Source organism: Falco punctatus (genome assembly GCF_963210335.1).
Source record: "Falco punctatus genome assembly, chromosome: 5".
Lineage (NCBI taxonomy): Eukaryota > Metazoa > Chordata > Aves > Falconiformes > Falconidae > Falco > Falco punctatus.
This window is the reverse complement of record NC_137584.1, coordinates 41,151,982-41,176,690: the sequence shown is the minus strand read 5'-3', so window position 1 is coordinate 41,176,690 and position 24,709 is coordinate 41,151,982. Positions and strand designations below refer to the sequence as shown.

The 24,709-nt window shown below is 35.8% G+C and overlaps 2 protein-coding genes across 5 annotated transcripts in view; one reads left to right on the top strand and one right to left on the bottom strand.

The window, feature by feature from the left end:
- PACRG (parkin coregulated) overlaps positions 1-24,709 on the top strand; it is a 291,943-nt gene that overhangs the window by 180,152 nt on the left and 87,082 nt on the right. The gene's annotated exons all lie outside the window — the stretch shown is intronic.
- LOC308065066 (uncharacterized protein) overlaps positions 290-24,709 on the bottom strand; it is a 119,756-nt gene continuing 95,336 nt past the window's right edge. The window contains exon 4 of the mRNA XM_080390582.1: positions 290-23,956. The gene's annotated coding sequence lies outside the window, so the exon portion shown is untranslated. The remainder of the gene's footprint in view (positions 23,957-24,709) is intronic.

The following is a 24,709-nucleotide window of genomic DNA, read 5'->3' as shown; positions in this document are numbered from 1 at the left end:
TTCTAATTACAGTTTGCATTGTTTTGCCTGTGGGCTCCCCAAGAGCCGGTCCCTGATGGGAAGCTGCTGCCTCACATTCAGTGATGCATGAACTCAGGCTCTTTGTTCTGCAATAGGAAAAAAAGTATCTGTGCAATGCTATTTCTTGAGTAATGCATGTAAAAGGTTATTGTACTTGATTCCTCTGCATCTGCACAGAGCTGACACAAAATCTGTGCTTTTTTCTTTCCACTGCTGCATGCGACTATTGTAAGTTTCTTTCTTTTACATCAAAAGACATAATGAAAAAAGGGTAGAATCAATCTTTTATTTCTCTGGCAATGAAAGAATTATTTTGTGGATTTATACAGTGATATCTGAATAATCACTTGTTATGTAAACTATTCAGAATACATAGATGAAGGGGAAAGTAAACTCATAATCACCTGTTCCTTTGGGCAAAATACATAAGCTAAACCAAGTGCAACCAAATGTTATATTATTTACATGTCATGCAAATTTATTTTCTAAAATGTATTTGACAAAGTATTGAATTCACTTATGAGTATATCATAGACCCCACTTATACTGAAGCTCTCTTTTACACTATTCTCTGAATAATTAAATCATATGGAAAAATGTCAGAAGGCAAAATAAAATGTATTTATTCCAGCCATATCTTCCCACAGCATGACATGCCGTCTGAAAACAACATTAAGCATTTTATGCCATCTGTGCTAGTTGGGGATACATTTACAATGCATGTCAATGTGGAATATTCCTTTTCGAAGTACACACAGTCAGCTTATAGCAATAAGTACCTAAATAGAGTAATCTACAAAAAAAAGCCAGCCACCAATACTTTCATCCACTCCTTGAGCTTTGTTTTATCTTTTGGAAATGGAGCTTGTTCATCATGCCATCGTTCACAGCTTTAGACAAAATGTTACAACAAAGCTACAAAGCTTTGTTTCTGTGGAGTAGTGAGTATATTTTTACAAGAGAAATTCTGAGCAGTAAGTATCAACAGCATATAAGTAAAATATTAATGTTCCTTAAAAGAGATGGTCTATTATAAATTTTTTAATGTTTTTAAAAATATTAAGAAAATGCTGGAAAAATGTTCAGAAAAATGCCAGCATTTCCCAGGGACTCTGCATAAAGCATTTGGTAAACGCAAGAAGTCCTAGCTTCTAGTTGTACATAACTGATCAACATTGTATACCAGATCTCTGTAAGTGATCTGTAGAATCAAAGAATATATTGTTTCAGTCTGCACATGTTGTGTAAATTGCATCTTTCAAGTCACTCTCTCAAACAAGGCTAGTGTGTGTTTGAGGCTTGCTACGTGCAATTATTACCAATGAAATGACAGTACTTTGATGTCTACATTTTTTTCTTCACTTGTTAACAGTTAAGAAATGGTTTCACAAGATTAAAAATGGTCTTGATTCTCTACTTTGTCCAAGCAGAGCTTTGACACTTGTGATAATGAGCCTGCTAAAAAGTAGTTTGAAGCTCCCTCATTCAGAAAGGTCCATCTTCAGCATAAGGTAAAGCTGCAGAGGACAGAGGATGAATCTGCTCAGGGGAATTTCTTTTTATCATCCTACATGTAGAGTCCCAGCATGAGCTGGGAAGACTATCCCTTTACGTGCTGGGGATTCTTATCTACCCTGTTTATTTTGCAATAATTTTCCTTTATTAATTAGCTAGATATTATTTTTCACCTAATCTTTGTTAAGCATTAGGGTTTTAATCTCAAAACTTTGCTTGTGTAAAATATGCTGCATAATTTCACAGTAATGATGCAAGAATTTCCATAGAACTACAGGATAGGGTCAGAAAGCTACTCTGTATCACAGAAAAATGTATGCATTTTGATTATTTTTTTCTTGTTATGGCAAGAATCACTTATCTACTGTTCCAAAATGCCAGTTATCAATGCTAATTATCAATGGCAATGCCTCCATAAAGGATGCTCAACTTTGAAACATTTAGGAAGCAAAATCTTGGACACTAAGTATTCAGTTGCCTGAGGAAAAAGACAGAACAGGATACACTGATTATTGCCAATTTCTACTGTAACTGAATTTATAACTAAAATGTGGTCTTCCCTCATTTTGTTTAGTTAAATCTGTCCAGAAGAAGATCAGGGTGCTTAGTAGCTCTGTCATTTTGTCTCAGTGGTGGACTCTCAGCATACACATACTGTGCATAATGCATATGATATACGTGCTAATGTCTGAATAAGAACACTTAAAAATGTATTATGAACAGTTCCATCTGGTGGAATGAGCTGTCAAACTGACTTTTTTTTAATTAGAGTTGAGTGAAATTGTAAGGAATTAAGATAGGCATTGTACGTAGAGAAATTTCTTTTATTAAAGTAGCTGATAAAATTGGAGAAAATTATATTTTCTGATATTCAAATTCCAGGTTCAATTAAGACTGCCATATATTCCGAAATTTTTGAAAATGTATTTGTTGTTCTACATTGACTTGCTAAATTACATCTGTCTTGAAGTTTCAGAGATTCCTCAATCACTGTATTTCATAAAGACCGGTCATTAGAATGACCATTAAATATTTCTTCTTCCCAAGAAACCCTCTCGTACATGCAGTTTTGCAACACAGTTTCTGTGTAAACAATTTTTGTACATAGCCAATCTGCCCCTCAGCAATAGCCTTAGAATCTGCCTTTCAGATCTTTATACTTGGCTCATTTCAAGAAGATGTCATGTTTCTTCTGCACCCCTCTGTGGCCTGCTACGAGCAAAATTATCAGCCTACTACATTCCGAGTGGTGACAGTGCTATGCTACTCTGTTGCTTGCAGGTTGTTCAGTAGAATAGAGCATATTCCAGACAGATAATCTTAAAATACGCAGTACTAATTGTGAAAAAGGCAAGAGGAAGATAAAATCAGTGGCAACAAGATAAACTCCTGGTAGATCTCAGTCAGCAGTTTTCTTTGAACAAGGACACAAATAAACAGTAAGCTTTGTAAATGTGGTAAAAATTGAAAATGTGCATCATATATCAAAGGAAGATAAATATTGGCAAAGCATATTTTGATCTGAAATAAAATTACACAATTACCATGTGCTACTTTATTCAGCAGTTGTAATGATGGCTGCTGATGATCAAACATCCTTTGTGCTGGAGAAAATAAATCTAACTGATGAAAAACTGATGATAGGTAACAGATTAGACAATTTAAAGTAATGCAGGCTGGAAACAAAAAATATACATGTTTAGTTAAACTAGTTTCAATTTGTAAAAGACCTTCGTTGCTTCCGTCTCTAGATAAATACGGTCCCTCTTCAGACAGCTAGTGGATAACAGGTTGGTTCTGCTCTTAGTTCTGTAACAGTATGGAGAGGATTGTTTACAGCAACACAAATCATATACAACAGGAGTAACAAAGACAGAAATATACTTAATCAGAAGCATTTATGCCTTTTTTTTTTTTTTTCTGTACTGCTGATTAGGCTCAGGAAGAGAAATTAATCTTCAGACTTATAGCGTAAGTCTTGTATTCTTTACTAACATCTGTCTTTCTCCCACATTAATGTTTTTTAGATTGAAGGAAGCATTTGCACTTCTGAGTCACCAGTCAGTGGTGACAGTTTGCTCATGCCTCGGGATATTGAGTCCAATGGTTTCATGCATATTAGTCATCTCATTTGCAAGATTCTGAACATGTGCGCTTCAGGCTTACCTTAATGCACAGATTTTTTGCAGATACCAGTATGGAAGACTTTCAGAAACCATATAATGAAAGGATAAAGGGGGTGCTATGGGAACTTGTACTTGACAGCATATGAAAAGTAATTAAAAAATCTCATCTTCTTTTGCATTTTTGAGAGCAGCCCCTTGTAGTTCCTTGAAAAATCAGCTTGTCTGTTTTCAGTTTAAATTATACATGTTTATTTACCTTTCTTTTAAACATCCAGTACAAACTCCTGAGTATTGGAATTAGCAGTGGTTTTGCTATCGACTTCAGTGACATGCAGTTTTCTCTCTACATGTCTCTGTGCCAAATCTTGTTTGTGATGCAGACGGTTGACATTTGCTATTGTTAGGATCTGGCCTTCTGCAATTATTATATTGTCTTTATTTATTTATTTTCTTCTTTGTCGTTAAAACAACAGAAGTGTCTGGGTGGTGTAAGGCAAAGACATTTCACATTTTCATGTGAACAAGGCATTGTGGATAGATTGTATTTACTATCTTCTCTGCTAAGGAGTTTTCTAACACTTGCTAGCATGATATGCAACTAAAGAGTATATATATACGTGAAAATGATGGCGTATTATAGAGGCTGATAACTATATTTTGCAGCTTGTTTAAATAGCTTGCATTTTGTGGAGTTTGGTTCAGTGGCAAAAGAAGTTACAAACACAAGAATTAGGCAGCAGAATTCTACTACTATTAAAAAAAAAAAAAATAGAGAAACTGAGATGTTTAGCTTTGGCTCCCAGAGCTGTTAAACCAGTTCTACCTGCTGAATTACAGGTTTAAAAAGTTAGTGTTAGCTGATATACCTTCAGGGCTCCCTGGCCACTCAAGAAAATTCACCAAAATCTTGCACTGAAAAGAATGCTGCAATAGCAAATGAAAACATCATTCCATCAAAGAACATAGTATGTCACAACACATTATCTTAATTTCCATTCCACACAGTTCACAGATGAGTCACTCAAAATAGAAGTGCAGGGAATCACGTACTGTTCATTATTGATTTAGGTAGGAAATGTTTCAAGTGTGTATTCTTAAATCAGCACCAAATGGATGATGATGTCCTCATTTAAATTAAACTGTAACAACTCCCATGTACTTCAATAATTGCTCAGTATTATGGGAGCTTAATCCTTTATAACATTGCTTTGGCTGTATTAGAACATAATGAACGATATGGGACTTAACAGGAATTTCACTGTGAACAGTTTGCTATAGCAATGTTTTATTATATTCATATTGAACTTCAGCCACTAGAAAATAGGATCTTCTCTCCATCCTTTAAAATTAACTACAAACATTAAGGAAAAGAAAAATCAATGACTGAATTTGCATTCTAGTTTCTTTTATGATTGCTACCACTACAGAAGATGTGCTAATATGTAGTTAAGGTTGCTGATACCAATTTCTGAAGTCAAGCATTAAAAACCCAGAGTATCATGAGCTATGATTTGTTCACCAATTTAGCAATCATTAACTTTTAACACATTTGCATATACAAGTTCAAGTAACTAATCCAATTTTATAGAACAATCTTTATGGTCATTGCATGTATATGTATGCATGGGTGTCTATTAGTATGTATGTGTGTATGTGTATTTCTCTCTATATACCTATCCCCTATCATATGGCACTTTAGAGCACTGGGGACCAGACTGAGGGCAAGTGAGACATCTGACAAGTAGCAACGGGGGCTGGAATATGTGACACTAGTGGGAGTAAGGGTATAGCACAGACTTGGCTGTAAATGAAGGATATTTCTGTAAATCTTTGTTCTCTCACAAGTTTTAAGATAAGTAGAAAAAAATCAGATAAAAGGTATAGAAACACTTTATGTTGTTAATTAAACAAACAGCCTATCGGGGAGATTTTAATCAGTATTTACCTATATTGTAAATAACACATTTATGGAGTTTTAAGTACTTAAAACTAGAGAAACCCACTGTTTTGTTCTGTTATTTTAATCAGTCATTTAAAAAATTTAACTTTGAATCGTTCATTTGAATCACAGAAAACACTCACAAATATTCTGTCTAATAATAATTGATTTGAGTTAGGGAAGAATATATTTCATTATTTTTTTCCTATTCAAAAATCAACAGAATTAATTTTAACCACATTTTCAATGCACCTGTAACTATGGATTTACAACTAGCATATCTGGAATAATACTATTGATTCTAATTCCATGGAGAGATTATTTTGACAAATAAAACCTGGAATAAACAGGGAAGGTAAACTTTCCCAATTAATTTAGGACTGATAAGTTGATGTTAAATATACACAGCATTTCTTTTGCAAACAGGCCATTTAATGTTGCATGTTGATATAGTACACATGGATCTTTCAGTTGACTTGTTTTGGCGATATATGACACTTCAGTTAGAAGTGTAATGTATGGAATTAACCAGATATACTAGGTGTATTAAGGACTGGCTCACAAGCAGATGTCAAAATGCAGTCATTTGTGGGAAGACAGCAATGGCCACAATCAAAGAAATCTTTCAGAGGGAATAATTTCCTGACCTGGTATTTGTCAATTGTTTGATTGATCATACAAGCAAAGTTATAAAGCCTTTGCAGATAAAAATGTCTGGCGATGTATGAAATAAGTAAGACAAATCCAGACTTCCCTTAATCACCAGCTGGTAGAGAAATAAATTTGTTTTAATATACATAGATGCAATGTAGTAAACTCTGAAACAAAGTATACACCTTCTACTTACATAATAGAGCTTGTCTTTGAAAACAACTCAGGAAAGAACATAAGGTCATTGGAGATCACTGCCTCAACAGGAATTCTCAGCACAGTGCTATGGTAAAATGGGATAATAGAATGTTTATAAGAGGAGGACTATCAAGTAGAAGTAGAAGGTGTCTGTGCACATTTCATTATAAACTATTGTGACAGTGCTGTGTTCAAAGCTGATATTCACACTTCAAGAAGAATAGGAAATATTGGAAAGATTTCAAAGTGTTCTAGAATGAGTAAAGATGCCCTGAAACATGAAATTTACAGGCTTCATTTTAGACCTTTATACACGACAGAAACTGTTGAGAGAGGACTTAGTCATTTGACATAGATAGCTACTCATGACAAAAAAGGGTATAAGCTCTTGATAGCTCTTCATTTTGCCCACAGAGGATAAATGCAATTTCCAAAGACTAAAAGTTGTTTGCTTCAAACTCAACTTACATTAAGTTCTAGTTGCAAGTGTAGTTCTTATACTGTGGAACAATTTATGTATCATATTCAGGATTCTATGATGACCTTTAGGAGAGAACTAGATAGATTTATTAAAGAGACATTTTTAATCCATTTCTTAGGGGAGAAAATTGTTTTGGATTGTAGCCTTAGATTTGATGGCTATGTCTGTATTAGAAAATCAAATATCCTGAGCCTGTTTTCCAGTGGCTCAGCATTTGTGCCTGGATGCTTGCTAACAATTAGACAATACGGGCAGTACTGGAGCAGTGCCTGGCCAAAGCTCTGGCCCTCTTTGTTTCATTAATACAGTTGCAGTCTGTGTTTTTTTGCTGTTGGAGAGGTGTACCAAATGTCCTGAAAACCTCTAGATTAATATCTCTGTTTTCTTGAATTGCACAAAATCTGTAGTTGTGTTTACTGAGATGAATGAATTTAAAAGTGTAATTTTGCTAATGGTCCTAGTCCCCAAAACCTTAACAAGCAACAAACTTCATAAACTAATAAGGCTTAGTAATTTCTATAGTTAGTAAGCAACATGAGGTAGGTAATCTTTTTGCTTTGCTGCAGATTTGGAAGTGAGTTTTGAGACTTCAGAAGAGTTAATGATCTTTTAACTCAGTACTTCAAAAGAATCTTCTATATTAAACAGCCAGCCATTGCACAATAACTGTGGAATCAGGAGAAGAATGCACAGACAAGGCTGGTAGAACTGAGGCCACTGAGTTGCTGAATGTCAGGAGGTTCACAGATTTCAAAGCCAAAGAGATAAGCAGACCATCAACTCTGATGTTGATGCCTGATAACGTGTCTTTGAATTAAATGTGCCTCTTATTGAAAAAGGGAGAGCTCAAAGGTTGACTCAATTTTAGCTTCTACAAAGGCATCCACACCTTATTTGAACGCCCTGTTTGGTTTGCATTTCTTGTAGTGACCAGATGTTCTTACTGTTGAAATGGCATGCCTAATCTGCATTGAATTTTCAATTTGCATTTGAATTTGACTTTGGTACTCAGCATTTTGTCCTACTGATATCCCTCTTCCTAAGATCAAAGAGCTTTTTAGTAGATAGTATTTTCTTCCCATGATGATATTAGTATACTGTAGTCTTTACTGTTCTGTCTTTCTAAATAGCTACAACACATTGCACTTCTGAAGTCTCACACTATATGGTGTTTCCTCAGCCTTGTGGTTCTTTACTGTACCTCTGCCAATTTTTCACCATTTTTTCCTAGCAAGACACGGGATCAATACAAATATTCAAGAATTAGCCTCACTGAGACTATAAAAATTCTTCCTGCTTCTCCCACTGCACCTTTTAGTACCCTATAAATAAGGACCAGTTTCTTTGCAGTAGAGATCTACATCACCCGTAAAACTAAAGGTGCAAGGCTTTACATCAAACTTAAATATGTTTAGGTAATATTTCATTTTTAAAAAGATAAATTCATATAGAAGAATGAGCAAAAGAAAAAGAGCAGAGACAATAGGAAAAAGGTATGGCTGAAACTGAAATAAATTTAATGTGAGATAAAACAGAAAAAAGCTTGAATGAAGAGCTGATCAGAAGGGACCAAGTCAGGCTGTTTAAAACAGTGGCAAATAATCTGATGTCATCAGTCGCTGGAAATCCTTCATGCCGGTTTGGTTTTGTCGTGGCTGACTCCTTCCTGCAGAATGTTCCAAGCCTGGGGGAAAGAAGTGCCCTATCTAGGCCCTGTGTTCTCTGAAGTCAAGTGGTCGCCCTCCCTCGTAGGGTTCTACAGCCCTGGACTGCTTTGTCCCCACAGCACAAACACAGGGACACTCCCTGCCCAAAAGACCTCACAATCTAGGGCACAACTCTGCCATTGACAGGTAGAAGAGAATAGACAGACAGGAAAAGCACAAGAAAACAACAAACCAACTCCGTCCAGCATGAAAACAGTAGTCAGGAAAACAGCTGCCTAGCAGTGGTGTGTATGGGGGTTTTGTTGTGGTTGTTTTTTATCGTCATGGCAAAGATGGATTTTAAATAGGGATCTGAAGGTGGACAGTGAGTGTGGTTGTGTGGACATTTACAGAACTCTCCTACTTTGTATAAGGGCAAAGTGTAGCACATTTTTGTACATTTTCTTACAATTTAGTTTTGATGACAAAACAACTGATTACTTTAAAACTGGACCTATGTATTTTCTTTTAAGTTCACTGGAATCATTTAAACAAGATGTGCATTATAGCTTAATTTATATGTCTGTTGTTAACTATTACAACTTTGCATTTGTACCTTTGCATTAAAATCTACAGTTTATTATCTAAGGAATCCATTTTAAATGGTGCATAGTTCTTGGAATCTCTTTCAATTTTATACTAGTCAGGGTATGCAAGATCTTATAAGCCTGGCATAGGAAGGTTTGGCTTTTTTGTACATGGGTGGTCTTCCACGGTAGCTCAAGCTAATCTACGTCCTATTTCCATCTCTCTTTGCCACCAATAGTAGTACATTCCTGCCCATTCTTTTGGGCCAGGTCCAGTGCTTGCTATACCCTGCTGTTTTTCCTACTAGTAAATATGATCCAACAAAAAGAAGATTATAATTTGCTATCAGGCTAGCATGCTGAAATGGCCTAACAGTATGAGATGATCAAGTCAGAGATGATTAAAATGAAGATGAGACTACAGAGTGAGTTGGGGAGAACAGGTGAAGTCAGAGATAACAAGATGTCAAGAGACATTAAAATGGCACGGTCTGCTGTCATGGGCTAGGAACCACAGTCTGAATGACCTACAGGAAAGCCAAGAAACTGGAGAAATTTTGTTGGCTAAGGGGGGAAATCCCTTCACTGAATCAGGAACAAAGCAATGTTCCCCTGTAGTACTGAGGGCACCCTGTGCTTCTGAATGGGCTCAGTTTCCCATGAGGCTTGAGAGCAGCTGTGCTTACCTCTAGATCATAGCAGAAACTGTCCAGCTCAAATGCTTAGCAAACTTTTCATTCTGAAGATTCCAGTGGTAATAATTGTTATTAACAGCCTTTATTGTATTTTTCAATAATAGATATCAGAGGTGGTTTATCACATTTTACGATGATCTTGTGACGGTAGTAGTGTAATTCTCTGATGTTATTGTGGTATTTCACTGGATGATTTGTAACTGTTTTGAAAAGATAATATTGACCTACTTAAGTATGTGTATAAAGAGAAATTGAGTCTGAGATAAATATACCCACCTATTGACTGTGCCAAGAATACATCTCCCATTGTGTACTCCAACCACTAAATTACTTCGTTGCTATTATACCTACCACCTTTGATTTCTCCTGAAGTGTAATAGGTACAATATAGAGTAATTTTCTTTCATAATATTCTAAAATAGTACGTCCTGTGCTTTTGGGCGGTTTCTGCAATTTACTCCAGAAACATCTTTTCTATAGTGCCGGAAATCTGAAGATCTTGCAATTATTTGGAATGACATTGTCTATTAAGATAAATAGGATGACAATGTTTAAGACAGATCAACATATTATTTTTTCTTTCCATTTATCTTTTAAAACTGAATGTAGCTAAATATTTTATCTAAAAATTGAATTACACTTGGTTTCATTTTTTCTTACTTACAGAATTTGTAATAAATGGAATTCTGTGATAAATGGAAGCCACATAGTCTAGAAAGGTGGAATTTTTATTTTTTTTTTAAATCAAAATCTATGAATTGAATTACAACATGTTACCCAGTTTAATCAAAATACTTATTAGCAATTCTATTGATTTCCTATTTTTCTGCAATGTTATATAGCTAAAATCAACCAAATGAACTGTCAAACTAATTTTGATGGAGCATATAACACAGCAGATAATTACTTCACTTTGCTTAATGTAATATAAATCCATAAATAGACATTTGTTTATGTGTAGAATGTGGGCTGCCTGGTAGAGAACAGGAACAAACAACAAAGAAGAATACTCAGTGACAAATACAGAGTAAAGAATAAAAGTTGATTCATTCAGAAATTTTATGAGCTGATTATTCATTACACAGTAGTGCCATGTGCTGCACCAGAATTTATTTTCAGTTGGGTTCAGTTCTAAATCAGAGTTTCAGAACATTGTTCTCTTCTGGTTTTGTTTTTTGCATGAAGTGCAGCACCATATGTTAAGATTTTTTGCAAAAAAATGTTAATTGTCCTGCATGTTATTTCTGTAGTACCAAAAAAACATAACAGAACTGAGTTTAGAAGCTAACTCACATTTTAGTGTTTACATCGTCAGCATCTGGCACTATAGAATAGATACTTTTAAAGTAAATTGTAGAAACCACCCAATATATATATACATTTTGGTGCTAAATGCAACCAGTAGTATATACAAAAGTTAGCACACATTGTCATTCTAAGGGTCAGTAGTTCAGTAATTGTACCTTGCAATGTCAAGTACTCACTTCCAGAGCCAAATCCTGCCAGCAGCAGAATATCCAAAAATCTGAAGCAATATTACCTTTTCTCCTGCAAAGTTGTTACTTGTACATCAGGAAATACTGTGAATGTCCTGCAGACAGATAACATGAAGCCTGATTTTCTGCAGGGCTGAATAACTCCCAGAGATCCCAGTGACATTAGTGTGTATCTGAGTTCTTAGCATTGCTGAGGTATGGACAAAAGAAGGAAGAGGCATAGCATAGCCAGTGGTTCAACAGGTAAATATTTGGAAAAAAGACTGCTATACTTTTTTCAGAGAAATAAATGTCCCAAGTGGTTTGATGACAGAAGAATGTAGTAGTTACCTTGCAAAAATGCACCTCTGCTGAATGATCAGGTAGATGTGCAGTGTTAAGATATGTTAGAGAGGCAACTAAAAATCTTGATCTACTGGACCAAGATATTTGGCAATGTCATTCTGGTGTCTTCCAGTACTAGAAGAACGAAAGAGCGATCCAGAAGAATCTTTTCTCTGTTCTTTCCAGCCTTTAGATATTACATCAACATGCTTTCAGTGCTATGTCATGTATCAATCAGTAAGAGAACATTTGGCCAATAGATGCTTACAGTTACAGAGGAGCACAGTAGGGTGCTGGAAATGGACAGAAGGGATCCTTAGGAGATATATTCTTAGGCCATTATCAATTGAATCGACTTGCCATCAAACATTCTTCCAATCTTTTGCCCCTTCATTACTTTCCCTCGGAGTATTGGTCCACTTTTACAACTGGAAAGCATAGGATGGCTATAGCAACCTTAACTTCATACGCTGCTTAAACTATGTATTTCATGGTATAGGAATAGTTTACTTAAACATAACAGTATGTTCAGGTAGAGAAGGGCCAAGTGTACTTCTATAGAGTTGATCCTGCTAGAACACCAGGGCATGCACAAAACCTGAAGTTCTGAAGATTTCATTTTAAACAGGGGCTCTAATCCTCCCATATTTCTTTGAAGGATAATTTGATTCAAAATGTGAACTTTTTCCCTCCCAAAAAAGAAGCTGTAAGCAGACATTGTAACTCGAAGCTGAAAGTTTAGCTGCCATGAGCTTTTTTTGTAAAGTATTAGAATCATTTTATTGTGGAAAATTGTACTTGACTACTGGATCAAGCACAGTATTTACACTCAGAAGACAGCAGGAATTTTTGACATTTTAAAAATTATAATTTCTAAAAGTCCAGCCCTGAAATATTTACTCCTAAATTTTAGACCCTACAGCAATCTCCCCCATGTGACAGATTTTCTCTCTTTATATAATCAGTTACATATAGGTTGACCTGGTTGTCTGATGAAGCTTCTCTCATTCTCCATTCATTTATTACTTTATCCCATGAGGAACTTTATCCCTTTATGCTGGGCCAAAGTAGTTTGATTCTCTTGACATTTTACAAAATCCTGCAAAGATGCCTTTTGGGATAAATCTGTATGCAAATGGGATTAATTTATACTTCAAATACGTGGTAGCAGTTAAGACTTTACAATATTTGTCTTCTCAAAAGTAACTGGAGTAAGCATGGGCGTTTGAGGTGCAGGAAAACTGCTGGTTTCACTGTATAGTTAAATTTCTCTGAGATACTGAGATACGTACAGTTTAAACATAAATCAGATCCAACTTGGTATTTTGGGTAAGTATACACTTTGGCATGAAGTTCTGACATCTGGAACAAATATGTTTTAAAGTAAAAGAAGAATAAAAAGATTAAAGGATATTCTTTAAAAAATTGCGTCCAAGAAAACCCACAAATTATTTTCAACCTTCTTAAGATTCTCTAGCATTTGAAGGCTATAATTGCTATCTGAAAATGGAAAAAAATATTGGTCTCACTATCTGTCAGCAGATCACCTGTGTTGCAAAGGCACTTTTCTATATATTTGATGAAAAGGAGAAATGAAAACAGCATAATGTATATTTTGTGACTTACTGCTCTTCATATCCTATCATTTTCATATGAAAATACCTTTTAAAATAATTCACATTTAATTTATGAACAAGTTTAATTTCCTTCACATTGGAATTAAATTGTCTTATGCTTGCATTTGCATTTCACATAATAACAATCAAAGTATCAAACACACTAGCAAAAAACCATTTCTTCACCATATGACCTGCTCTTTTTCAACAAAAGAACCCTTATTTTTCATCTAAAATTCTGAAGTTACAGTGTAAATTGCTTGCTTAAAGTTTACCTTGAGTTTACCTTGCCTTTCAATGCCTCTTAACAAATCTGAACCATCAAGACTAACAGAGTAGCTGTAAGAAATCAGGTTTGTTGAAAAGACTTCCAGAAAGAAGTAAAATCCTCTAATATCAGGATTTTTCTGTGGTATGTTAACAATCCCAGGAAATGTCAAAAGCAAAAAAGTATATTTGGTTTAAGTCAAGCTTTGAGCAATATTCACTTTGGATTATGTTTTAATCTGGAAAATTTACTTATTCCTACCTTTTCCATCCTGAGCAACTGTTTTGCCCTCTGAACCTGTCTGTAATCAGACTACACAGGGACATTCAGGCCCAAGACACAAAAAAGCTTATCCCATGTTTGTCTTCTTTGAAAATGTGTGTGTTTTGTGGAAAAGGAAAAATATTTGTGATGATGAAACTTACTCTAAGGAAGTATTTTCTGTTGTTTCTAAAATAACATTTGATCACCTTTGAAACCACCTAGTACTTAACACACTTCAGCTGAACTTTATCCTTTCCTTCTACTAACAGTTTCAGGTTTTCAGAAAGAAAGAAAACATAACACATGTTCACAAATTAATTCAGTAGCCATCTCATGATGAAGTCAGTGAGTTGATAGGATGATTTCAGGACAGGATTGCAGGACTACGACCACTGTACAGTTTTTCACTATAGGCAGCAGAAGAAACTGTTACTTAGAGTGTTATATGCTGTCAGATTGCTCGTTGGCACTGGTGGCAGAGGTCAGAAACTTGCCTTCTTGGTTAGAGAGCCCAGCAATTGCAGCTGTCTGAAAAAAAAGTGCTGTGGGTTAGAGTATGTAAAAATAGTGGGGATACTGTTTGTCAGACCAGGTGCAAGAACAGAAAAAATCCATGCTTTGCCAGAAAGAGGGGAAAGATAGACAGAAGAGAAAAAGCACACAGAAAAGAACAAAAACATTCCTTCTGCTAAATACTGAACTTGAACTATAGTCACTGGAAAGAACACAAGAGGTTATTCCACTCCCTTGTTGACTAAATTGTATGTTCTTCCTACAGAAAGTCCCTAAAAAAGAACCGTTTGTTGTTTTCCTACGTACAGACACAGTGTCTGTTGTTTATGACTATAATCATAGCTTGCATAGTTTAAAATGTGGGACTATGAGATAGGCTGTGTTTCCCTTTCTGGTTTGTCAGACACCAAAAACCATGTTCTTTACTTATTCCAGCTCCTTTGTGGTTTACTAACAAAATTTCTGTCTTTAAGCTAACTTCTTGCACATTGCTTCTACTACCCTGATCTGTTTCAAAAATATTGGACTATGTTTTTTCATGCCTTAATATTTAGGCCAGTTACCTTTTATCCACCACCATATCTTTTTATATTTTTTTTACATATGAAAAAAAAATCTCTAAATTTGTGGAGACAGAGTATCTCTGAGCTCTCAGGTTCTGTTTTGTTGAAACACTTTGTCAAGCTTTAGACAGGTGCAGACATCTGCGGCTTTATAAAGCTCATGGCTGTCACAGGATTAGCTGTTGTGGAGAGTATCTCAAACTCTGTTAGCTCTGTTAGTCTCAATTTACTGATTCTGCTAGACTACCCTCTACCCTCTAGCTCACGCACACATACAGAAATCCAAGACATGAATGCAAAGTTAGTTATAACTTGAAAGCAGTTGAAGGCTTACTTATGAAGGAATCGTTCTGACTCATTTGGCAAAGCTCGGGAAGGTGATAGGTAATTCAGTGTTCATGTTTTCCTTTCCTACTATCTTGTTTAATGGCCACTATACCTCAGTGGCCCTCTACATCAATATATACTAGTCTTTTAATGCAGAAGCACAGTGAAATAATACATGCAGTGTCTGATTATCAGAGAAAGCTCTACTTAGGTTTAAGTATATTCATAAACTTCATTGCATTTTATTGCAGGGTTGAAGACTTTATTAATGCCTTGGAAAAAACCCCATGATTTTTACTGTTCTACGTCAGCAATCTTCACGTTTGCTGACTCGTTTTATAGGATTATGGTCAGGTTACTGTTTATTACAGCACTGGAATTTGTTGCTTTCTTTTGTACTCATGGCCCACGGACATAGTTTTGTAGCCTACTCTCTATTAAGAAAGTACATTCTGTGGTAAGTGTGGTCTCTTTTCAGGAATTTCTCATATTTAGGAACTAGTCTATCTTTCCATGTTCATTAGCATAAAAAATTATTTTGCTATTTTAATAGACCTATTAACACTTTTATAACTAAAAAGGCTAAAAATGTTATCACCAGAAAAGTGTCCTGAGCTTCAATGGGAGTTTTGTCACTGGTTTAAAAGGGAGCAAGGGAGAGTCTGAATCAGCTGTGTAACAGACAATGCATAGATACAGGAGAGTACAGTGGACTGGGGAATAAAAGAGCAGAGCACGAAAGGGGACAGGGCAAGAACACAGTGTAGAAGGCTTGTTACAACTTTCTGTGAGGTCTGATTTCTAGACTTCAGACTGGACAGATTTGAAGACAGTCTGTACCTAAGGAAAGCAACACAGCTTTCAATTATTTTTAGTATGAAGCTCATATCTACTACATCAAAAGAGCATATTGATGCTCACTTTCATTACACTCATTACTTCAAAAATAAACATTACACTTATTACTTCAAAATAAAAAGGTCTTAACCTTGAACTACAGATGTCAGGATCACAAGCTAAACTGTGTTTATGTGTCAAACACATGTCAACTCATACATGTGTAATAACACATCCATGTCTGCTACCAAAGAATTGCATTCCATGTATACTGTTCAAGATCCACTGATAAGAACCAGGGCTGAGCAGCAAGTCCCAATGACCAGTGTGGATTTCTCAAGAAAAAAACAAAAACAAAAACAAGATGTAATTTTGATCTGAATTTTGATAACATAACAGGGTATGTCTTTCCAATATAAATGCATTGAATATGAACATATGTCCATATTTTTCTTTCAAGCTCATCCTTTTAATTTCTTTCCCTTTTCTTTGTTCTCTTAACATTTGTCTTTTCCCTCCTCTGTTTCTCTATGATCATAAACAAACAACAAGTTTGGTGAGTCAAACAACAGTGATTATCCTCATATCTTAAATGTAATAATAGCTTACTGTAAATCCATAGCTCATACTGAGCAAGCAGTCTTCATTGAAAGGCAAATCATTTTACAATAGACAGGACAAGTAGAGATGAAAAAAAGTCTTGAAAAATTAAGTAGTATTAACCTTGCAGATATGGGCAAAGATTTTAGTGGTATAAGCACCCCATTACACTAAAACAAGTTTTGACCACCTGAAGCTAAATGGCTTACAGAGTACAGGCCTGTTGACCAAATACAGAATTGGTCAACAGGATTTAGAGAAAAGAAATAGACCATGGTTAGTTGAAGGCATTGGGTTTTTCTCTAAGCATGACCTCATCTTTCCATTTCCTGCCATCTTAGTATTTAGTTTGAGACAATTACTACATCTTTTTTATGCTTATATTTGAGAAATATACTCTCACCTTGATCTCCACTTAATGCAGACTTTCTATCTGGGAACTCTAAGGTAGTTACTACAAGGATTTTGTTGGTGGTAAAAAAAGGATATCTTGTTTGTAAATTCATTCCTTCACGGCACTTACTAACAAGGGATGTGGTACTGCTGCCATAGATGTAAATGGAAGATTTGTAATTGATTTGGAACATCAATATTAAGGATTTAGATGACATATTTGTAACCTACACTTAACCATAAATATGTATTTTTCTGGTTTGGATATCAACATTTTTATTTTGCTTTTTTCTTATAGCATGAGTAAAATACTATTTTCAGTTTTTATGTGAGAATATTTATTAGTTTTTATACTTCCATAAATCTCTCCTTATGCTAGTTCTGATATCCAACAGGAGCAGTAACGTTTGTCAAATTGTTTTTGTGACTGCTTAGTAATGTTTGGACTTTGAAACTGGTACTTCATTGAGTAAGTGAAGATGCAAATTCGTGTAGTTAAGCAACTGCAGTTGTAGCCAGACACCTATCTCAGTCCGATTCTCAGAAGTGATGCGTTCAGGGAAATAAATCAGGATTTAAGTGTCATTTAAAAAAACCAGCAGTCAGTTTTATAGGTGCTTTTATGTCATGATTTAATACTGAATGTGTTATTGTTTTCTTTACTGTATAAAACATAGTCCAAAGGCTCCTAAAATGCAGTCATCAGGGAATCTATTCAGTTCCCTGAATGTAATCTGTTCAGTGGAATAATTTGCACCACACTGAAAAAGGAAATAAAATGGTGTAGAGTTAAAATTGTGTTTATAATGTGAACAAAGAAATTAATAAGAAACTAAGATACAGGTACTTTGAACATTTTCATTTAGAAATTTGACTTTTTAAGTGTAATAGGCACGCTTCATTATCATGAGATGTGGCATACACATATTAAAACACTTGGCAAATATCTTGCTTTCCAGTAGCTGACAGACAATATGGGTATTTGTTACACAAAGCAGTAAGACAACCTATCTCTGAGCAACCTAGTTCAGGTACTGGAACCAGCACAGCCAAGTAAACTTGCTCCAGGAAGCCAACCCTGTAGGAGAGTGAGACAAAGTCTTAGGCAACATGCCATGCTAACTTGTAGAGCTCAGTTTTCTTCACACAGGACTTTAGTGTGCCATGGCAGTTACTACCATATATCCTAAGTGAGAAGGCAGGTGTTACTGACAAAGCAGCAAGCTGGAGCATCAGTGCAGAAAACTTCTATTTACATGTGTGTACTTTAACAGTAGCAGTATGCTACTGTATGTACAAAAATAATACTTTTTGCCAGTCAGTCAGTAGGTACTCTGAACTATGAAATTAATTTTGTCTGCTATTGCTTGACTCTCCAATGAAAAAGCAGCTGTTGCTTTAATTTTCAGGTCTTTCCAATAACATTTGAATGATCATCCAAATCCTAAGGCAGGCTCAAAAGCCCTTCTTGCTGAATTCTTGCCATATTTATAGTCTCTTAACATTCACTGCTATCACAGGGTGCTACTCCAGCAATGCAAGCGATGAAGGGAATGCTTGCATAGGCTGGCTCTTGGCATTCCTGCTCCTTTGGTGTCTCCAGCCTCTGAGACCAAAGCCAGCCGAGATGCATGAGAAAATATCTTGTGACCTTTCTGCGCTAAACTCCCCACCGCTACGTGACACTGAAAGAGCAACAGTGGCAGATCTTATGACAAAGCCATGTGGTCAAGGTTTGAATGCTCTGTTATCAGGGGAATTTAAACCTTATTAAGGTGTTTAAAGTCAAGCTGGGTGGAGCTGGGGTATGACAAACACTCCGCTGTCCAGGTATTTTGCAAATGATACTTTCCAGCTTTCTGTTGTGGGTTGTTGGGGATTTTTTTAGGTTTTTGTACTACTGAATACTGCTTTTACTGACCAAAAGTTTCAACATGGTAAACTTCATTAAAAGAATAATTCTTAGAAGATGCTTTAAGCAAGAATCTTGAATACTCAAGCAGTCTGTGAGCCACATTTTAAAAAACAAAACAAAACACGACATTATTACAGCTGACAACAGAGCTGCTTAGAACGAGGCAGAAGACTCACTCCGGCTCACGGGCAGCTTTAACTAGAGGGCTGGCTTCTCCACCCTGCCCCTCTGTGACCTGGAAAGCTACCAGCCCTGCTGGCAGTATGTGGTGGGTTTGGACCTGCACCTCTGCCAGGGAGCAGCAAGAGCACTGCAGCTCCATGAAGGAGGACAAGCCAGTAGCCAAAGGCAACTCCAGAACAGGCTAGTGACCGTCAGCAGTGGGGCACAGTCCCACACAGGATCCAAATGCAGCGGACAGCTGGTAACAGGGTCTGCCAACAGCCATGCACAGCAGTGACCCAGGACCTGCCCAGCAGCCCCAGCCAGCACTGAGGCTCCACACAGGCACACCTACTGCCCATCCAGCAGAAAGCAAATGCCCAGCCCTGGAACTCTTGGGCAGGGGCCTGGGTGGACGCCCCAGGTGAGGTTGCTCGGGACACTTATGGCCTATTAGTGCATCTAGAGCCCTGGCAATCTCATTCGTTGTTAAGGTGAATTATACGTATCATAAACCAGAAAGCATGAAGTATAATCTACTTTTTTAAATCCTGTTGCCTCAGCTGTTTGTACATTCAGATTTGTGACTACTGGCAGACCCTTCCTTACCTTCATTAGCCTGATTTAATTTAAAGTGGACATTCTAGTAAATCTCACTTTTGTAGTGAGACAAAATCTCAGGTGGGACAACTAAGGAAAGATGATAGGCCACATAATAGGTACAGCCTGTTGCCATTTATTTGCTCTTCTTTAATATCTATTTTTTCCCTATACGATTTCATGATATAAAATAAACTCTTCACCTTCAATATAAAGGATGTTTATTCATCTTGTTTTCATACAAATCACAGGAAGAAATAGCTAATAAAGATAGACACAAATAGGAAATTTTGAATTGTGTTGGATGTGCAGCAACTTGTTCTGCACGCGATTCTGTTTCGATACATTTGATGTCCCATATTTAAACCCTGTCTTAAAATGATCTGTAGCTTTTCCTTAGTCTTTCCTGATTCTCTCAGCTCCCTGGTTTTTCCCCTGACTTTTCTTAGTATTTTAAAATGCAGTAGGCATTCATGGGGAGGAAGCAACATCTCTGACTTCTTTTCCACTTATTGTCTACACCGAGTATGTCATATACTGATCTACAGCTTAATTAAGTCAGAAACAGTGATTATGGCTGTCTAGCATGACTTGCATATAAATTTGTTTATGTACCTCGATTATAAGAACTTAATATATCATAATGTCCTTGTTATCTTCATGGCAGGGCATCAAGGGTGTTTCTTCATTCACAGGGAAAACGCGATGCTGTTACTGTCACTGACAATGGTTACTGAGTTCTTCTGAAAATATTGTGTGGTTCAGATTCAGTGTGTTCCCTGTGCAACGGACACCTTCATAATTTCAGATTTCTTCTCTCTTGATGCAAAAGGGCCATTTCCATACTTTAAGAATGGCAAAGTGGAATTCTGAAAAGGATTAAGAGATCACAAGTTCTACAAGAAGTATAAAGGAAGCAGAACTGCTTTCTCAAGATACTCCCAAGGATGTCATGACTTTGCACTCCAAAAACAAAGCCCCAAGGAGAATACAATAGTAATAAAAATTAGGAAATTCCTGATAGTTTATGAGTAGAAAAATCAGGTCAGTTTAAGAAAACTTGAGACAGACAATTTCCGATATAAACTTCTATATGAAGCCATCCCTGGGACAGCCAAGCGCTGGAGCGGATTGCCCAGAAGGTTCTGCAGTCTCCATTCTCCGAGGTTTTTGAGACCTAACTGAGCAAAGACCTGAGCAGCCTGATCTGATCTCACAGTTGAACCTGCTTTCAGTGGGAGGATGGATGAGAAACCTCCTCATGTTCTTTCCAACTTGAATCACTCTATGATTCCATAAATCTGTGATTTTTGTGACTCAGACAATTTTCTTCACATCAGGAACAAAGCCCACCAAAATATATTTCACACCAAATGTAACTCTGGATTTCATGTAGATATATGGCCCATAACATTTTTATTTTGGAATAAAATATCAAATGGAATTGACAATTGCCTAATACAGCTACATGCAGAAAATCAGGCTACAGCTTTTTCTGAAGGGTAATGTCAAAGCTCTACATTCCATATGGATGTCACCAAAAAGAATTGTGATTTCATCAACACAGCTGCTAGTTTAGTAATGACATATGGGAGTAACTTTTTTTTGATGAACGTTCTTACAGCAATGTTTCCTCCGCCTTCTGCATTTTTCCTGACATCATGACTTTAAATATGAGCACAATTTAAAAGGCAGTAGTAATTTCTGACAAACTCTTTGTACTTGTGTTAGAAATCTATCCTATCTCTAGAATTAGCATTGTCTCAAATCTACTGTCTCCTGAAGATCCAGATATAAATTTAATTTATTCTGTAATTGTGAGACAGATATTTCAGTCTAGAATCTATTTTGTCTTGTGTAGCTGAATATGCACTTATACACACACAGATGAGTGAAGCCTTTCTGGATTCTATTTCTACAGGGTAGCTTAGGGAAGAAAAATAACTAATATCAAAAAACAGTAACAAGGATCTAGCAAGGATAGCAAGGATCTATTGAATGTTATTTCAAATAAAGTATTAGTATACTAAATCAATAAATATGATGACAAAGACATAATAACAGCATAATAACTTTCTATAGGCTGTGTTGTATTTAACGTAATCATCAGTTATGTAGATGCTTCCTCAACTAAGATAATCTGTACAGAGACAAATTTGCACAAAGGCAAAAGGGCTCTGTACAAAAGAACTCCTTATGATGCAGTGAATCTGTTTTATGAGGAATAAATCAAGTATTATTTTTTAAGAATGGGAAAATATAGTTTGATTTTTTTATTTAATTGATAAACATAATGTCAAACCACTTGAATTTTTGTGCTGCAAGACAATGAAAAAGAGACATGTTTCCTTTCCAATTTAAAGAAGTAAATTTTTTTCATGAAGATTTAAAGTGTATATGGACAACCTATATTAGTTGGCGTAAAACTTTTTTTTTTTTTTTTTTTTTTTTTTTATTGAGAACCAAATATGAAAGGCAGGCTCATTTTTTTTGCACCTAACAAAAGCAAGAGTCTTACTTACTCCACACAGAAACTCTTTGCAAGTTCAGTTCCTAGGTAAGGCAGTGGGATAAATACTGTATAAATTTTCTGATATCCTTCACTTATGACAATTTTGATAAATGTAATTAAATTAGTAAATAATGAAATGAAGCATTTAACAGCAATTGATAAGGAGATTTATAATTATTAACTTTTTTTTAGTTAAGAGTTTTCTGTTAGATTCTAGTAAATAAAGTTCAGTGATTTTAAATAATGCTAACATTATGTTTTGAATTAGTAGTAGAAAAACGGCTTTCCATGGGAAAGTTAATATATAAGACCATTACACATTTTTATAATACAAATATTTCGTTAAACTGTTGCACTTATAGTTACACCTTTGTGGTATGCATTTTATTTGTATGTAGGTTTTGCTTTGATAAATGGATGGTGTGCAAGGGCATTTTTGTGTTATGCTGAGATCTACTCTAAATCCTGATATATTATGAAAGCTCCATCCATTCAGTTATCTTCCATAACTGAAGGTGAACCGTCAAATATCTAAACATTGCTCTAATAAGACATGGCATCCTTAGCAATTTTTTATTTCTTTTTATTTGCTGTATTCATATGTTATTAACTAAACCTGTCTCAGAGGCCTTGTTGACTATTTCATGGCTAAAGGGCAAAACCACCTAATGTTAGCAGTTGGAGTGAGAGCAGTGAGGGAATGTATTTCAAGAGCCACAGATGAGAAGGTCTCTTGAACTTATGAATGCTGAGATATGCAATGAACAATATAGACACAAAGAAGTAAACTGACATAATAAATAAATAAAATATATAATACACCATTTCAATAAACAGAAGTTTTCAAATTCATATTTAGCTGTGGAATTGAAAAATCCATTTCTAACTTTTGAAAGGATGTGGGGATGGAGGAAATTAGTACTGTATTAAATATAAACCATTTACTTGAAAAATGACTATATGTATTACAAACTCAAGCAAAACCTTCATGTTATTATGAAATATCACAATGGATGTCAAACAAGTTTCTATTCAAGTGGAATTCTGCTTCTGCACCAGAAGGGGAATCAAATGTTAATAAAAATTCAACTCAAATATTCAGTCCATATCAGGGAAGAGGTTAATTTCGTTCCTCTCTGGGGACATTCCATCTTAACTCCTGGCAACCTTAACACTTGCACTGCTTGCTTGCATCAGTCACTAAGACAATAAAAAGTCTGACTTTTTTTTCTTTGCCCCCTGACTCCCTTATGATACAGAGAGGAACAGTAATTTATCCATGTAAAATGGCTCTTTTCTAATTTTTTTTTTTGACTGGGTCAGAACAAGTCTTCAGAAGGGTCCAGTAACACGATACACTAACAAATGCATTTCGAACAGTTCAGCAGGTGTTGCATAATAGCCTAAACTAATTAATTTTGAGCACTACTTTAGCTGAGCAGTAGCCTTCCGTGACTGGTGGAAGAGCTAAGTAGCCTGCCCTTGCTATCTGTAAGTCACTGTTAACCTCATACAGTGCATTTATTTAAATCGGCCATTCTGAATGACACTGCCCTAACTTCCCTTCACCAGTGTCAAAAGTGACTTGTAAGCTCACCTTTCTCTGCAGCAGTTTCTTCATCAGTTTCTTTGTGGAGGTATCTTTATCCCCAGTTGACATCTGAGAGAGCATTGTGTGAGAAGGAGTCAAAGATGGCCTCTGGGGAGCTGGAATTAAGGTTGGAGGTCTCACATTAAAAAAGTCATTTACTTCTGGTTTAGTTTTGCTCTTAGGCATTATTCACAGCTTTGTTCTGTCTTCAAACAGAAGGAGCAGTGGCCCCACTAAAAGAAAAAATCTGAAGCTATTGAATGTGCTTAGAGTTAGTAAATATTAACTTGGGCTTTCAGGAGTCAAACCACAGTATGTCCTTAAAGCAAAAGAGCTTCTGCCTTTTATTGCCATTGCCTTATTGTTCCTGTACTATTTTATTTTCTTTCTTACCAAATAAGGTATTTCTAGTAATACTTTTTCACGGCATATGTTTTTATATGTCACCAGAGTAAAATTCTTCTCCTCAGTTGATTATTGTTGTGATAGGTTGTTTTCTTGTTGGTACTAACTAGAATAAAATTTGAATGTTTACAGTGAAATGCAGAAAAATATTTGTTTTGATACTTTGTAGTTCTGGGCTAGACATGTGAAGATTCAGTATGTATCTTAACATATCTGGTACTGGCTGCAAAAATCTTCCAGAACAGGTTTGCAAAAATCACATACTCAAGCTTTGATTTATCTCACAGGAATGCCTTGTTGTATGCTTTTGATTATAAGAATGTCAGTGTATTTTTCATCTTTATCATCTTCACATTAGAGGATTTTTTTAACCTAAGTATTTTCATGCATTATTTTCAGGTTTATTGCTTCTCAGGTAACAAACCTGAATTATTTAAGTAAGGCTTGCTTGGCAAATAGGTAGG